At 45.9% G+C, this 18,110-nt stretch overlaps 1 long non-coding RNA gene across 1 annotated transcript in view; it reads left to right on the forward strand.

The window, feature by feature from the left end:
• LOC137323071 (uncharacterized) overlaps nucleotides 1-17,562 on the forward strand; it is a 494,135-nt gene extending 476,573 nt beyond the window's left edge. Inside the window, exon 5 of the long non-coding RNA XR_010963292.1 lies at nucleotides 17,399-17,562. This is a non-coding gene — a long non-coding RNA (uncharacterized lncRNA). The remainder of the gene's footprint in view (nucleotides 1-17,398) is intronic.
• The last annotated feature ends 548 nt before the right edge of the window (nucleotides 17,563-18,110 follow it).

Raw genomic sequence — 18,110 nt, forward strand, 5'->3', positions numbered from 1 at the left:
TCAATGATGGTGGAGTCCAGCATGTGAGTGCAAAAGACAAGGCTGAAGTGCCGAGTGGATGATTCATCTCGGCCTCCTCCCGGTATCCCCACCATCACAGAAGCCAGTCTTCAGCCAATTCGATTCACTCCACGTGATATCAAGAAACGGCTGAGTGCACTGGATACAGCAAAGGCTATGGGCCCTGACAACATCCCAGCTGTAGTGCTGAAGTCTTGTGCTCCAGAATTAGCTGCGCCTCTAGCCAAGCTGTTCCAGTACAGCGACAACACTGGCATCTACCCGACAATGTGGAAAATTGCTCAGGTATGTCCTGTCCACAAAAAGCAGGACAAATCCAATCCGGCCAATTACCGCACAATCAGTCTGCTCTCAATCATCAGCAAAGTGATGGAAGGTGTCATCGACAGCGCTATCAAGCAGCACTTACTCACCAATAAGCTGCTCACCGATGCTCAGTTTGGGTTCCGCCAGGACCACTCGGCTCCAGACCTCATTACAGCCTTGGTCCAAACATGGACAAAAGAGCTGAATTCCAGAGGTGAGATGAGAGTGACTGCCCTTGACATCAAGGCAGCATTTGACCGAGTGTGGCACCAAGGAGCCCTAGTAAAATTGAAATCAATGGGAATCGGCGGAAAACTCTCCAGTGGCTGGAGTCATACCTAGTGCAAAGGAAGATGGTAGTGGCTGTTGGAGGCCAATCATCTCAGCCCCAGGACATTGCTGCAGGAGTTCCTCAAGGCAGTGTCCTAGGCCCAACCTTCTTCAGCTGCTTCATCAATGACCTTCCCTCCACCATAAGGTCAGAAATGGGGATGTTCGCTGATGATTGCACAGTGTTCAGTTCCATTCGCAACCCCTCAAATATTGAAGCAGTCCGAACCCGCATGCAGCAAGACCTGGATAACATCCAGGCTTGGGCTGATAAGTGGCAAGTAACATTTGCGCCAGATAAGTGCCAGGCAATGACCATCTCCAACCAGAGAGAGTCTGACCACCTCCCCTTGACATTCAACGGCATTACCATCACCGAATCCCCCACCATCAACATCCTGGGGGTCACCATTGACAAGAAACTTAACTGGACCAGCCATATAAATACTGTGGCTATGAGAGCAGGTCAGAGGCTGGGTATTCTGTGGCGAGTGACTCACCTCCTGACTCCCCAAAGCCTTTCCACCATCTACAAGGCACAAGTCAGGAGTGTGATGGAATACTCTCCACTTGCTTGGATGAGTGAAGCTCCAACAACACTCAAGAAGCTCGACACCATCCAAGATAAAGCAGCCCACTTGATTGGCACCCCATCCACCACCCTAAACATTCAGTCCCTTCACCACTGGTGCACTGTGGCTGCAGTGTGTACCATCCACAGGATGCACTGCAGCAACTCGCCAAGGCTTCTTCGACAGCACCTCTGAAGACCTCGGTGATGGTAATGCCGTTGAATGTCAAGGGGAAGTGGTTAGACTCTCTCTTGTTGGAGATGGTCATTGCAGCAACTCACCAAGGCTTCTTCGACAGCACCTCCCAAACCCGCGACCTCTACCACCTAGAAGGACAAGAGCAGCAGGCACATGGGAACAACACCACCTGCACGTTTCCCTCCAAGTCACACACCATCCCGACTTGGAAATATATCGCCGTTCCTTCATTGTTGCTGGGTCAAAATCCTGGAACTCCCTTCCTAACAGCACTGTGGGAGAACCGTCACCACACGGACTGCAGCGGTTCAAGAAGGCGGCTCACCACCACCATTAGGGATGGGCAATAAATGCCAGCCTCGCCAGCGACGCCCACATCCCATGAATGAATAATAAAAAAAAATTCACTGTACCCCCATCACCCACCTCCCAACAATCTCCATCAATCAGTACGCAACACTTCAATTCATGTGGTTTACCTCACTCTCACATACTCAGCTCTGTTGCACGCCTTACACCCACAACTCACAATGTGCACACACTGGCAGCTATTCAACCATGACAGCCACATCACCCAAACATATTGCAGAACACTCACTGACACACTTGTCTCTTTCTTGCAGGAGAAGGTGGCGCATAACAGGAAGCAGCAGCATGAAACTGGAGGAGGACAGGCCTGCTGCACATTTTAACCCCCTGGAGGAGACAGAGCTGGCCATCATGGGTAGGGGCACCACTGAGGCTATGGCCACCGGCAGCGCTGGAGGGATCGATGATGAGGATCTCTGCATTCCTAATTCTTCTTCTCTCTCCCCACTTCTCCCTTCTCCCTCATCCCACAATCTCTTCTGATTCAAAAACTGCAGATGGTATAAACACACAGTTCTTACTTTCTTCTCTCCCCTCACCACAACTCAACCCTTGTCCCTTTTTTATTTCAGGTATGCAAGAACTGGAAGCTTATCAGAGGAGGAAGGGGAAGAAGACAGAGATGATGAAGATACACTATCACTCAACCTTACACTCGCAGCATCCAACTCAGAGACTGACATTGCGCAAACTTCAGAGGATAGGATAGAGGAGGGATCTGCATGTGGTGAGACACCAGGCACAAGTGCGCAGGAGCCAGGGTGGGGGGAAAGGATATCGCAGATACCATCTTGCTGGAGGGCGAGTTTTCACACTCGTTCTGATGCAGGGGATTCAGATCAGGACTTCAATGGGCCAGGCTACAGAAGAAGGCTGATCGGCGTACACAGCCAAATGCTTGGTGCACTGGATAGCCTGCCAGAAAGCCTGCGCACAATGTCAAGGAGCATGGAGGAGTCCACCTCCAACTTGGGGCAGGGCTTTGTGCAATGCTTGGAGCCCATCCTTTCCCACATGGAATGGGTGGTCACTTACATCAGCACACATGTGGGACCCACCATAATGCAACATCCGATGACCGATGTCACAGCTTTTATTGCATCACAAATAGCTTCCAACGAAGCTCTAACTGCTGCATTGGAATCTCAGACCACTCCCTTGGAAGCTCAGACTGCTGCCATTGTAGCTTTGGATACCATTGTTGAAAGGGGCTTCCAGGGTGTCACAGCAGTCCAGCAATCTGTTCTCCAACAGATCACCAGGATTGTTGAGTCACCACCATAGGAGAGTGGCACTGGCTCCATGGAACAAGAACCTGGCTGTCCTCTCTCAGGATGACAGCATTCCTGCTCCCATCACTGCCACTCCACCAGTGCCCTTGCTGTTGCCTGTCAGCCAGCCGGCCCAGACTGCTGTAGCCCAGGCCGAGATGGTGCAGCCTGAAGCCGGGCCTCTTGGCCTAGAGCTGTTTGAAGTCGTCCTCCAAGGCCATCTGCAGTCTCCTTAATTGAAGGTCAGCAGCCTTCCTCCTCCCATGCTCCAGCCACTGGGGAAGCATCTCATAGGAGCACCAGGAAAAGTAAAGGCACACAAAGGACAGGTACTAAAGGAATGCACACGGGTGAATAGTCTCATTTTGTATGCATTATTTAGTGATTGAATTGATAAATTTAGATTTGACTTTGCATTTGGTGGTGGTTTTTATTTCCGCGGTGAACTGAGGGAGGAACCGATAAGTGTTGTCAGAAAGAGGATAATGTGATGGTCAGTAAGAGAGAAAAGGTAAGGAGTATGGGACTGTTGGTGAAAGGGGAGGTGTAGTTGAGGTTACTGGTATCGCTCATGAATAATCTGATCACGTAGAGCCCTGGCAGAAAGGGGCTGTCTACATTGTAGCCTCCCTTCTTCTTGCTCTTCCTCCACTTTCTCTTGTACTTCCTTCTCCTCCACGTCCTCTTCCTCCTCCTCTTGCTGCTGCTTCGCAGCTTCTCGCCTGTGGTGGCAAGGACTGTTCCCTCATAATAGCCTGCAATCTGTGCAAAACCTTGTGCTTGCTCCTCCTGCTTGTTTCTGGCAAGAGGGAATGAGATGTACATGTTTATCATTGTACAGTGAGCCTCAGTGACCTCCCTTATACTACAGTGCACTGCAAACTGCGAGATGTGGCTTATATCTACAGCAGCATCCTGAAAGGAGCAAGAGGCGTAAAAATTAAGAGCTACAATCACCTTGATATCCAAAGGCAATGCAGTCCTTGCCCTGCTTTGAGGCTGTAGTTGTGGCTGCAGCAGTTGACAGATTTCAGTCATGACCTCCTTTGTGAACCGAAGACGTCTCATGCATTGGTCCTCGCTGAAATTGAGTTAAGAGAATTGCTCCCTAAAGACCCTCCGCAGATATGGCCTCCTGCTGAGTGCCTTGCTCCCTCTCTTCCTCCTCCCTCTTCTAGCATCTTGTCCTGCTCTACGTGGCCTCACATAATTCTCCCAGTCATGTTCAATTCCCAGAGGAAGCCCTACCAGGCCACCCATGTCTGGAAGCAACTTCTTTCAGAAAGGACTGCAAGATCAGCCAGACCTGTAGAGTACTCAAATTTTAGCCAGGTGTAGGAAACCTCCAAAAACACGTACAATTGCACCAGCAACCAGAAGAAACAATCCAGCAACTAACCTGTAAATACTTCATGATCTTTTTAAATAGTGCTGGTGGGGGGGGGTGGTCCTTCATGCCATTTAATGTCGTGTTCAGCTGTGCGAGGTTGAAGCTGGAGTCTGAGTTCCAAAATGACAGCAGTGGCTTGAAATCAGCATTGCACACTGGTTCGCGTCATGATCTGCCTGCTTTTCATTCTGCCGGCAGTTGCTGGGTGTGCACACAAATCCCTTTACCAAGATGGCGTCCTGCGCACTTCCTGTCAGAAGTGTGCGCGGGCAACTTGGACCCCATTTTGAGATCTTAGATGGCCACGTTGTGCCTAAAATACAGGTGCTATGCGGTTCAATTTAATCCCCTAAGTTAGGAGGGACAGTAAGTAGTGCAGATGGGAGCAGGAAGTTGTAAAGGATTGAGTGAGTGGGCAAAGCTATGGAAAATGGAGTTCAATGTGGGCAAGTGTGAGGCCGTCCACTTTGCAACCCTGAAAGATAAATCTGAGTGTTTTCTGAATGGTGAGAAACTAGGAACTGTAAAGGAGTAAAGAAATGTGGGTGTCCAAATGCACAAATCTTTAAAAGCCAGTAAACAGGTACAAAAAATAATTAAAAAGGCTAATGGAATGTTAGACTTCATCTCAAATGCGCTGGAAACAAAACAACAACTTTCATTTACATAGCACCTTTAACATAGTAAGCCATTCCAAGATATTTCACAGGAGCGTTATCAGACAAAATTTGACACCGAGTCACATAAACATATATTAGGACAGATGACCAAAAGCTTGGTCAAAGGGGTAGGTTTAAGGAGCGTCTTCAAGGAGGAGAGAGAGGTGGGAGGGAATTCCAGAGCTGAGGGACTAAGCTGAAGGCCCCGCCAATGGTGGGGCGATGGAAATCGGGGGTATGCAAGAGGCCAGAATTGGAGGACTGCAGAGATCTCAGAGGGATGTCGGGCTGGACATGGTTACAGAGATAGGGAGGGGCAAGGCCATGGAGGAATTTGAATACTAGGATGAGAATTTTAAATTCAAGAAGTTGCTGGACTGGAAGCCATGATCTAATTGAATGGTGGAGCAAGCCTGCGGGACTGAATGGCCTACTCCTGTTCATAATGTTCCTATATTCTTAATGAGTAGAGAACTCCGCACACTGCATGCATGTGTGAAGTCCGGCTAGCCCACAAACTCAAGAGTGACTCCAGTGGACAGTATAGGCACGGTTCCCTGCTCATATTTCTGCTCAAACACTGGCAGTACTGTTGTGTAATGACAGCACCACTCTCGGAACAAACATCAGGTGGGTTTTGTAAAGCGCAGGCAATTTGCTTCACCAGGTTACAGCCCAGGCGACTAAGTTAAAAATAACCCTGCCGGGAATGTGGGATCATTGCATTCAATGGAGGTAATTGGATAACTGATGCATTTGTGTCGAGCCCATGACCGCACTTCCAGCAAGTTCGATTCTGAATTTATAGACTAATATTCAGTTAATTGAATTGGTACAAAATATCATTTATTTCAAGTACAGTGCATTTGTATATATAATATATATTTGCAATTGTACAATACTTTAGCTTTCTGCCGATATAAGAAAACAAAATCTGTGTTTCAGATATAATTTGCTGTAAATTCAATATTGTTCCTTCTTTAACCTTATTTCATTGCTGTGATTTATAGAAAAGGGCAAAGGTCAGGGGTCAGTTAGAGTGGCACTTCTTCAGATTCCTCATCCATCTTCCACACAAAGTATGCAAATCCCTCCATGGCCTCATCCCTCCCTCCTTCCTATATGATATCGTCCAGCCCTATATCCTTGTGTAGTAGTTCTTCAACCCCATCCTTCCTCTTGTTTCCTGCTCTCTCGATTCCACTACAGCAGCCATTGCTTCAACCACCGTACCTCCACTCTTTAGAGCTTTCTTCCATAGCATCTCCATCCTGTCATCTCTCTTGCTTCTTTAAAAAGGCCCCTTAGGACTCTCTTCTTTGAGTATACTTTCGCAACCTCCTGATCCTCTTCCTGCCCACTCTGTAAAGCACTTGAATATGTCTTTTTGTACATAATGAGCACTATAGAAAAGCAAGTTGCCGTAGAAGCTTTAACAAACAAACACTCTAGGATCGTTTGACAATTCCTTAATTATGTGGGGACTCAGGAAGATAATTTTATGAACTAAATGTGAAACTGAAGCTGTCGCATTGTTTATTGTAATTTTAAAGGGAAAACTACTTTCAAAAGGAATTGGATAAATACTTGAAGGAAAAAATTTGCAGGGCTATGGGGAAAGAGCGGGAGAATGGGACTAACTGGGTTGCTCTTACAAAGAGCCGGCACAGACGCGATGGGCCGAATGGCCTCCTTCTGTGCTGTAACCATTCCATGATTCTATGTTACTGTATCGGTACAACAACTTATATTGATGAAGTATCTTAAACATGAAAATCTCCATGGTGCTTCACAGAGGCATGTGGAAAATGGACACTGATCCAGGAAGGGAGAGATTAGGACAGATAACTTGATTGAAGAGGTTTTTAAAGGAAGAGAGAGAAGTGGAGGTTTAGGGACGGAATTCCAGAGACTAGGACCCAGGCAACTGAAGGCTCTTACCCCAATTTTAGTTTGAAGTAGGGTTGTCAACCCTCCAGAATTGCCCTGGAGCCTCCAGAAATTGAAGATTAATCTCCTGGACACTGCTGTGAGCCGGGAGAAAAAAATCATTGGGGCATTAAAAGAGATGTGTGTATTTTTCATTTTCTTCAAACATTTTCATTTATTAGCCATAAAAATATTGGAGATGGGGAAAAAGGGCTGTTTGACTGGGTGGGGCAGTTGGAGGCGGGAGATCCTGTAATGAAACCTCCAGGAATACATCCAACCAGTGTTAGTAATCCCAGTTTGAAGGGAGAAGGGTTACATAAAGAACTGCAGTCAAAGAGTTCAGTAGAGGGATGTAGGGCGGGAGGAGATTGCAGTGATAGGGTGGAGTGAGGACTTGGAGGAATTTATTTGCATACACGCTCTGTGTGTGTCCCACAGTTGCAGGTTTCAAACCCAGACCGAGATCTAATGTATGCATTATACTGAAGCCCTATGGAGTCCGGTAACTTTATTTCAATCCAGCAGATTCAGTGTGGATGTGTGCTGGTGATGTGGATTGGGGGGGGGGCGCAGGTATCTCCTTATCTGTAAATGATTAATAATGAACCCTAAGCCCCCTCTGCCTCTCCACCTCCATCTCCTCCTGACAAACCCTCCTTAAAACCCACCCCTTTGACCAGGTTTTTGGTCACCCATCCTAATATCTCGTTCTTTGGTTCAGCGTCCAATTTTCCTTACGCCTCTGTGAAGCTCTTTGGATGTTTTTCTGTGTTAAAGGTGCCATATAAATGCAAGTTGCTGTTATTTAGAGTAATGGTAAATGAAAATCCCTGCTTTCTAAATATTTAAATTGAGGTCAGTACATTTTAAAATTGCCCAGGTGGTCCCGTGGGCTCCCCGAGCACTTTGTAAACCAGGTAAGACATTGCGCTGTCTTTACATTCCATGCAGTGTCAAACTGAAGTTGTGTGAGACTACTCCCTCCAGGGAATCTCACTCCAGGATCAGGTTGGGTCCTGATTCCAGATTTACACTGCAACTTTATTGTCATTTCAAAGCAGAAATTGCTTCTCACCAATGCTAAATTTGTAGTATAAAAGTAAGACTGCTAGGGCGCTAAATTGGGCCGTGTAGCACCCGTTGTTTCGGCGCTACACGGCCTCGCCAACATCCAAGATGGCATTTTGGCTGCACATGCACGTTTCCAGCGTGACGTGCGCCGGATGCTATCTTGGTATAGGAGTTAGCGCAGGCGCAGGTAAGGAACGATGGATGCATATAAAGTAGGGAGAAAATGGCTTCAATCAGTGTGCAACGCTGATTTAAAGTGATAGACATCATTCTGGGACTTATTGCTTAACTCAATGCACAGTCTTAACCATTTGAATGTGTCTTAGAGTGCCTGGAGGACCCCCACCAGCGCTATTTAAAGGGACCATGCAGGATTTACAGATTAGTGGTTGGATTATTGCTTCTGGCTGCTGAGACATTTGTACCTGTTTTTGGAGGTCACCTATACTTGAATACTAGCACTAGGGGAGATAGCCTAACATTTAGAGCCAGGACGTGCAGAAATGAAGTTAGGAAATGCTTCTACATGCAAAGGGTGGGAGCAATTTGGAATGTTCTTCTGCAAACGGCAGTTGATGCTAGCTCAATTCTGAATTCTAAATCTGAGGTTGATAGATTTCTGTGAACCAAGGGTGTTAAGGGATATGGGGCTAAGGTTGGTATATGGAGTTAGATCACAGGTCCGGCATGATCTCATCGAATTGCGGAACAAGCTCGAGGGGTTAAATGCCACTGCCACTTGCTGCCTCCTGATCTGCGCACCTTCTCTTGCAAGAAAGTGGGACGCGTGTCTGGGTGATGTGGCTGTCATGTATATTCACAGCTGCCAGTGTGTGTGGCCTGTGAGTTGTGGGTGGGCGGCTTGCAACAGTGATAATGTGTAAGGGTGAGAGGAAGCATCTGGTTGGAAGAGTTGAGTACTGATGGAAAGAGTTTGTTGGTATGTGGGTGATGGGGGGTATAGTGCATGGTACAGTTGGTAGGAGACGCCACTTGACAGTTGACCTCACTCACCTTGACCACTCATGACAAAGCATTGAACTTCTTCCTGCACTGCATCCGTGTCCATGATGCTGTGCGCCTGGCATTGACTTCGTCCCCTACTGCCTCCCACTGCCTTTAGGGTATATGTCTGGAGGGCCTCTTGACCTCCTCCCCCCCTTCACGGATGTAGGATGTCCCTCCTTCTGTCCACGTCTTGCACCGAGGCCTTTGGTGCATTAGTAGAGAACCTTGATGCACACACTCTCGCAGGCCTGGTACAAACTCAGATCAGCAGATTGGTGAGAACAGGCATGCAGATTGGAGAATGTGGGATTTAGTGGTGCAGAACCTTTATTCAATGTTTTAACATAACTCATCAGTGTGTAAACATAGGGACAGGACCTGCATCTGTGCTTTACGTGTGCGATGTCTGATCTCCGTTCAGACTCTGTGCAGAAAGCAGACTGTTATTTTCAGTAAATAACAGGTACCAGCTACATTTAAGAGATTTCTAACAGACGGCCTGCCTTTAAGAGATTCAAGCTCCCCCTGCTGGTGGAAAGTGCAAATTGCATGGAATCCTCGTTCAATGCTGATTTCCAACGCAGATTGCAAGTAAGTCTGACGAAAATTTTGTCCTGCCTGCGCAGGGGCCATTGGGCGCGGGATAATAGTGGATCATGCTAGCCCTGCCCAAAAACAGGCCCTATCCAATTTTCCCCCCATCCTCCCTTTAAGAGATTGGGCTCCCCTGCTGCTGGAAAATGCGAATTGCACTGATTCCACAAGCAAGGCACGGAATGGAACACTGATTGCAGGTTAGTACTCAGGCCCACCAAAACTAATGTCCTGCCTGTGCAGGGGTCATTGGGCGCAGGATAATAGCGCATCACGCTACCTGCACCCAAAATTGGCCCTTATCCAATTTTTTTTCCCCTCCTACTCATTTGGACTGGATCCAAACTATTGTCTTTTTTTTGCTTAGTGTTTGCTCCTCCTCTCCTGAATGCATTGACTTATATTGGGTGTACAGTTCTTTTGGCATTGATGGCCTGTCAGTACCTTGACCTTTACATTATGTATAAGCCTAGACAGTGAGAGTTAGCAGGCTATTTTACCATTGGCTAACACTGTTGAACCCCTCTCAACTTTAGTCCTTCTACCCAAAGCATTGCTCCCATCTTCTGCCTTCTCTTCGGTTGACTGCTCATGGTTTGTCTTCCTCCCCCAACCTCCAAAGCACTGTTCCTGGTACTCCCCTGCCCCACAGAGCTGGTTTCAGCTTCTCCCCTCTTTCCTCTCAAAGCACCACTCCTGGCTTCTTCCCTCTTCCGTTTAGTCCTTCATTTTCCTTGTCTCAATTTCTCCACTTTTCCCCACTTGCTCACCTACCTCACCCTTTCTCTTCTACTTCACTCTGCCCTCCAAAAATGCCTGAGTTCTTCACAAACAGTATATTACATTGAAGTCTAGTGGCTGTTAATGAAACAAACATGGTAGCCATAAGCACAGCAAGATCACCCAAATAGCAATGAGATGTATGACTAGTTAATCTCTTTCTGGTTGAGAGAAAAATGTTTGGTAGGCCTGTTATTCTTCGGATAATGCCATGGATCTTTAACATCCACCTCAGTCACCAGGTAGGGTCTCAGTTTACATATCATCTGAAGGACACCACCACCAACAATGCAGCTCTCCCTTAGTACTGAGGTACTGCACTTAAGTGTCAGCCTAGATTATATGCTAAGGATTTGGAGTGGGACTTGAACTTACAACCTTCCTTCTCAGAAGGGAGTTCTACCAACAGATGCAAGCTAATACTTAGCTGAAAGGTAAAGAACGAGTGTTGGAATGGGATCAGAGCCTGGCCTACCTGTAGTGTTGCCGTAGGAGACCAGCTTCTTTCAGTGTACTGAATTGCTCATTCATGATTTCTTAGTTGTGACTTTAGAAATGAATTAGATATATACACATATATAACAATTATAATTATTAACATTGCACAGACCCATTGCTGTCTATTATTAAAGAGCTCTGTCATTTCTCACATTATTCACCCTATCCCCATCTTCAACTTCTATTAGTGAATTTGTCATCACTGGACTTCCTCTAGTTGCTGCACACAGCTGGAGGATATATTCTATGTTATAATGGCCCTGAATTTGCTGGAGCGGGGCAGCTCGTGGTGAGTGTCATGAGTTAGATTTTTTCCTCGCCTTTCAGTTCCAATTAATTTTGCGGTGCAAATTGCTGGAAGTGCAAATTGATAACTAGGACCTGGGGGCAACTGGGACCTTAGTAAACAATGGGACCAATTGTCTTATCTCCTTAACCAATGAAATTTAAATGATGTGGAGATGCCGGTGATGGACTGAGGTTGACAAATTAAAGGAATCTTACAACACCAGATTATAGTCCAACTGTTTTATTTGAAAATCACAAGCTTTCGGAGGCTTTCTCCTTCGTCACACTCTCACCTGACGAAGGAGAAAGCCTCCGAAAGCTTGTGATTTTCAAATAAAACAGTTGGACTATAACCTGGTGTTGTAAGGTTCCTCACATAATGAAATTTAAAGTTAGAGAAAGAAACAGAGCGAAGGACGGAGAAGGGTGAATTAGAGTCAAATTAGATACAGAAAGAGAAATAAAGAATGGGAAAGAAAGATTGGATTGAGAGAGAGAAAGAGACAGAAAGAGAGAAATTAAAAAATTTAAAATTGAAAAAACCTGTAGGAACAATTATCTACCTGCAGGAGTGAGACCACAGTTTCAATTGTTCTCTTTCTGGGCCTCCGAGGTTGAGTGGCATGTCAAGACCATAAATCTCATCATTAAAAGGGTCCTTATGTCGTGAAATAGCACCCTAACTTTCTGCGGTGAGTTTAATTCGTATTTACAATGCAAATCCAGTAATTTCTTGAAACTCATTGATGGCGTGATCCCGTTTTTGCGAGACTAACAGAAAATTGTCCCCAATTTGTGGCGATTCGCAACTCATGACATATCTCTTCCTTGACACAAATTGCAAGATTTTTTGCACACTAATAACAGCATGTGCCTTTAACTCACCGTTATTTTGCCAGCAAATTCTGGCCATTGTTTTAGGGTTTCTAATCCACTGTTAAATTTTTCCAGTCTCGATAGAACTGATTGCTTCAATTAAAATGTTGACACTAAGGGAATTAGACTGATAACTCCATGTTTTTTTTAATGACCCCTCAAATATGGACTTGGAGATAATGCTGGCCCATGGAATAAAAGGATGAATTTTGAGAGCCGAGGCTCGTTCAACAGGTCCGCAGACCAGAGAAGCGGGTGCAGAGATTGGCGGACCTGATTTGATCAGAGAGGGCTGTGATTTTTTTTTAAAAATTCGTTCATGGGATGTGGCATCGCTGGCGAGGCCAGCATTTATTGCCCATTCCTTGAGAAGGTGGTGGTGAGCTGCCTTCTTGAACCGCTGCAGTCCGTGTGGTGAAGGTTCTCCCACAGTGCTATTAGGTAGGGAGTTCCAGGATTTTGACCCAGCGATGATGAAGGAACGGCGATATATTTCCAAGTCGGGATGATTCAGGCACACTAACCTCTGAGCCTGACTCTCCTGCCCCTGCTCTTTGCTGGGAGCCTTGTATTTCAAAACTTGTCCTAAAATTTCAAGAGAAATACTTTGATGCAGATATCATGTAAAAGGGTAGAACTCTGTTGGAGTGTTAGTGTTCTTGTGCTTTGCGTAACTTGAATGTGCCAGTATCATGCTGTAGCCTGGTGAGTTCTTGCCGCACTTCATGCACATGGACATTAATAAGAGTTTAATGTTTTTAGTGTTGTAATCCAAGCTCAGGAAGACTGCGGTTGGAGATCAGCTCTCCCATTTATACTTAGCAGAATGGCGCCACTCTATCCATAGCAAATTCCTCATTCTGAACATGAATTGCTGCACTGACAGGGAGATTATATTCCTAGGTAGTAAGATTACTGCCTTCGAAATGATAATGTTCCCATTATTGACTCCCTCATGCATTGTGGCTGCAAGATTTGTCAGTGTGTCTTTGGGTTCAAGTCACTTACTCGAGAGATGATTCAAATACAAATGTTTTAAATTGATTCTTGTATTCTCTGGCTTTTTTGCCAATTATCTTAAATCTGTATTTCTGATTACCAATCCTCCTGCCATTAAAAACAATTTCTACTTCTCTGCTCCATCAAAACCCCTCATAATTTTGAACACCTCTATTAAATCTCCCCTTAACCTTCTATGCTCTAATCTCATCTTATCTTGTCTCTCCACATAACTGAAGTCCCTCATCCCTATTACCATTTTAGTAAATCTCCTCTGCACCATCTCCAAGGCCTTGACATCCTTCCTAAAGTGTGTTGCCCAGAATTGGGCACAATACTTTAGCTGAGGCCTAATCGGTGATTTATTAAGGTTTACCATAACTTTGTTGCTTTTGTACTCTATGCCTCTATTTGTGGAGTCAAGATCCTGTAGGCATTTTTAACAACCTTCTTAATTTGTCTTGCCACCTTCAAAGATTTTTGTATGTGAACGCGCAGGTCTCTCTGTTCCTTTAAAATTCTTTAAAATTCTACCATTTAATTTATAGTGCCTCTCCTAATTTTTTTTCCAAAATGTATCACTTCACACTTTTCATTAAATTTCATCTGCCGTGTGTCCGCCCATTTCACCAGTCTATCTTATGTCCTCCTGAAGTCTGTTACTATCCTCCTCACTGTTTACTATATTTCCAAGCTTTGTGTCATCTGCAAACTTTGAAATTATGCCCGTTGGACACAAGAGTAGGTCATCAACATATATCAAAAAGAGCAGCGGTTCTAATGCCGATCCCTGGGGGGCACCACTGTATACATCCTTCCAGTCTGATAAACAATCGTTCGCCACTACTCTGCTTTCTGTCTCTCAGCCAATTTTGTATCCACATTGCCACTGCCCCTTTAATCCCATGGACTTCAATTTTTCAATTTATCATTTTTTTCTTCCGTTTCCCACAAGGCAGCCGGCTGGATTGCTGGCTGGTCAGCTGCCGGGCTGGAAAACCAGCTGCAAACAGCTAGGGACCATTGATGACAGTCACTGGCAATTGGAAAAGAACGGGGCTTGGTTGGGCGAAGTGGGGGGTGTGGTTGGTCAATCGCGGGGCAATGTTGAAGATGATTAAAGGATTTGATAGGGTATATCTGCCAGAGGACACAACTCTAAAAGGGGTACAGGAACAGAGAGATCTGGGGGTATATGTGCACAAATCATTGAACGTGGCAGGGCAGGTTGAGAAAGCAGTTAAAAAAGCATACGGGATCCTGGGTTTTATAAATAGAGGCATAACGTACAGAAGTATGGAAGTCATGATGAACCTTTATAAAACACTGGTTCGGCCACAACTGGAGTATTGTGTCCAGTTCTGGACACCGCACTTTAGGAAAGATGTAAAGACCTTAGAGAGAGTGCAGAAGAGATTTACTAGAATGAGTCCAGGGATGAGGGACTTTAGTTATGTGGATAGACTGGAGAAGCTGGGGTTGTTCTCCTTGGAACAGAGACAGTTGCGAGGAGATTTGATAGAGGTATTCAAAATCATGAAGGGTCTGGTCAGAGCAGATAGAGAGAAACTGTTCCCATTGGCAGAAGAGTCAAGAACCAGAGGACATAGATTTAAGATGATTGGCAAAAGAACCAAAGGTGACATGAGGAAAACTTTTTTACTCAGCGAGTGGTTAGAATCTAGAATGCACTGCCCGAGAGGGTGGTGGAGGCAGATTCAATCGTGGCCTTCAAAGGGAACTGGATAAGCACTTGAAAGGAAAACATTTGCAGAGCTATGTGGATAGTGGGACTAACTGGATTGCTCTTGCATAGAGCTGGCGCCGACTCGATGGGCCGAATGGCCTCCTTCTGGGCTGTAACCTTTCTATGATTCCATGATAGAGAGAAACTATTTCCTCTGGTGGGAGACTCCAAAACAAGGGGGCATTACCTTAAAATTAGAGATAGGCTGTTCAGAGGTGATGTCAGAAAGCACTTCTTCACACAAAGGGTAGTGGAAGTCTGGAACTCTCTCCCCCAAAAAGCTGTTGAGGTTAGGTCAATTGAAAATTTCAAAGCTGACATTGATAGATTTTTGTTAGGCAAGGGTATTAAGGGTTATGGAATCAAGGCAGGTAGATGGAATTAAGATACAGACCAGCCAAGATTTAATTGAATGTCAGAGCAAGCTTGAGGGGCTGAATGGCCCAGTCCTGTTCCTTTGTTCCAATTGGGAGAGAACAGGGCTTGGTGGGGTGGGGGGAATCAACCAATCTCGGGGCAGGAGGCTCAAGATCAGGAGTTGGAGGGGACGTCAGAGCCCGCAACGGCAAGGGAGGGAGGGAAAGATCAAGGCTTCGTGGGAGTGGAGGGGGCCACCGATCGCAGCAGCAAGGAGAGGCCGTGATCGGCAGAAGGGAGTCCGAAGGTTTGCTTGAGGGGCCAAAGGGAACACTCCTGCTCCTGCTGGCCCACAAGGTGTGCTCTAGAAAGCACCTTCTGCAGCCAGCTGCTCCCGTCTCCGTATCACTGCCAGACTCCCAACTACCTGATTTAAATATTAGAATGAAGTATCCCGCCTCTCCGTGATGGGACAATGCACAGCTCAAAACTTGCCGCCGTAAAAATGATAACAGCGCATACAAGGCGGGTTGGGGACGGGTTCCCCAATTTTAAATTTTTAATCCCCCCGACCCTCTCCTGCCTGTTATCGAGACCATAGTCTCTAGGTTGCTAGCCCAGTACCATAACAACTGGGCTACCGTACCCTGTAACCTAATGTGCAGATTGTCTCGTTGGCATTTGTGAAGTATTCCTCCCCTTGGCTGGCAGACCAGTGTGTAGAAGTCCTCAACTCTTTCCCATTCCATATGTTATTTGATGCTTCCCGGCACGTGGCGATAGAGCCAAGGATTTCACTGAGTATTCTGTTGATTGGGACTGATCTGATGTGAGCCGGTCTGGGGGCTCTGCACAGTCAGTGCTCACTCACTCTGTGCTTGCATGGACAATTTAATGATATTCAGACACCAGTCATACTCACATTGTCACCGCACACCCTCAGCAAAATGCACCAAACTTGGACAACAAAAATTATGTCTTTCAGCATATTACTGCAATGAAAAGTGCACTGATCATCTGGATGGCTGATTAAGCAGCTGAATGATGCAGGTCAGGAAGGTGCCTGAATTAATCTACAGCCTCTGTTGAGTTATCTTATCTCAGCTGGGGGAGCTGCAATTGACCTCAATATCCCTGGGTTAGGAAGGGGAAAATCCATCAGGGTTCCCTCTGTTGATCACTAGCCAGCAACACCTATTAGAAGCGCCCTTGTGTGGACATCTGATGTGCACAGGATTGGGCTGGGCTGTGGTGCACCCTGAGGTCAAATAGAGTGTCGACTCAAGGCTCGGATCTGAATAATCATCACTTATGCACCCAACACTTTAGAAGCATAACCTAGAGGGGCTGGGGAGAGAAAATCAGCAAAGGTAAGCGAAAAATTAGAAAAAAGTGGCTGTTAATGAGCCTTGACCTCGGTTAATGGGGTTTAGGTTTCATATTAAAAAGTGATGACTGGGCTTTGTTCTGTTCCGGTTACCTCTGTTTCTCTACTTGTGGAATTTGCGGGTGGGAAGCAGGCACTGTGCTTCAGTATTATTTGGAAGTGGGTTCCAGGCTTGGGACGTGCTCCTTTTCTGTATAGAAGGCTATATTTTAACCATGCCAGAGATCTGTCTCCTCCCATTGAAGCCTTGCAGCTTCTTGTTTCAAGTTCATTTAGTTGTACTGTGTTTGGCTGCGTTCCCTTGTACCTTTCAAATCAGGCCCAATGTGCATCCCTCAACACTTGTGTCTTTTCATTTATTTTTTTTGTCAGCTTACCTCAGTGAGAGGGTCTGTGCTGACTTCCTGTAACAGTAAAGTTAGTAGAAGGTGCAAGAGCAGTGAATGTGGAGTCCACTCCGTTCCATGTGTGCCTGAGTTTCAATTTGAATCGGCAGTACAGGGGGCTCCAACTACTTGCAATGGGACCCATTTCCAGACCCCAAGGTTCGCAGTGAGCTGCCCTGTTGGTGCAGATGAATAAAACTATGAGCAGCAGAAGTCAGAGGCCACACAATCTGTGTGTGGCACTTTCTTTCTATTTTTAATTGAAGTCTTTATTGAGTGTGTTCTTTTGTCTTGTGAGGCAACTCATGCAGTGTGAAAGGAACTGTCATTTACATTACTGCACTTTCCTGTTTCTACAGATCAGTGGTGGATTGTATGATCCAGCAGTGAACCATTTGGATTGAAGGAGTGCTGTCATCTCTGCCAGTCACCAGCCAGCAGGTTCAACTGTCAGATGTCCGACTGTTGGGTAGCATTAGTCTAGCTGTTTGATGAGGAGTGCTGTCACTGAGACTTGAGGCTTGTGCAGGTAACAACTGCTCACAAATGGAGCATTTAATTAAACCCCTCCAGTCAGAACTCGAAAGTCACAGCTGTGACTTTTTTTTAGTTTTGTTGACCAAAACCAAATTGCAATTTAGAAGAATCTGAGCTTCAGGTTGCAAGATTGTTTAACTTATTTATAATTTGCTAAGACTCCGAGATTCCTGGCCCTGGGAAGATGTCCGTGTAGTGTATACTGGGAGGGGGGGGAGGAGACGTGGAATTTGGGGCAGAACTTGTTTCTACGAAGTCTCTTCCCCTTTCTGCCCATGATCCATCAGTCCAACAGAATGGCGGTTGGTGCATCTTGCATCCACCGCCTTTCGTACTGACATCACAGAAAGTGGCAAGACTTACGAGATGACATAAGCCACCAGAAATCCCACTAGTTCTGCCATTCTTGAAGCCCGTGGAAACTATGCATGCATCATGCAAGTGTACTTGATGGATGAACTCGAAATTTTTGTTTTGTACATTCATTGAACTTTTAAAATTATACGACGAGATTAGGAGGGACACGGTAATTGG

Source organism: Heptranchias perlo, chromosome 6, assembly GCF_035084215.1.
Source record: "Heptranchias perlo isolate sHepPer1 chromosome 6, sHepPer1.hap1, whole genome shotgun sequence".
Classification (NCBI taxonomy): Eukaryota; Metazoa; Chordata; class Chondrichthyes; order Hexanchiformes; family Hexanchidae; genus Heptranchias; species Heptranchias perlo.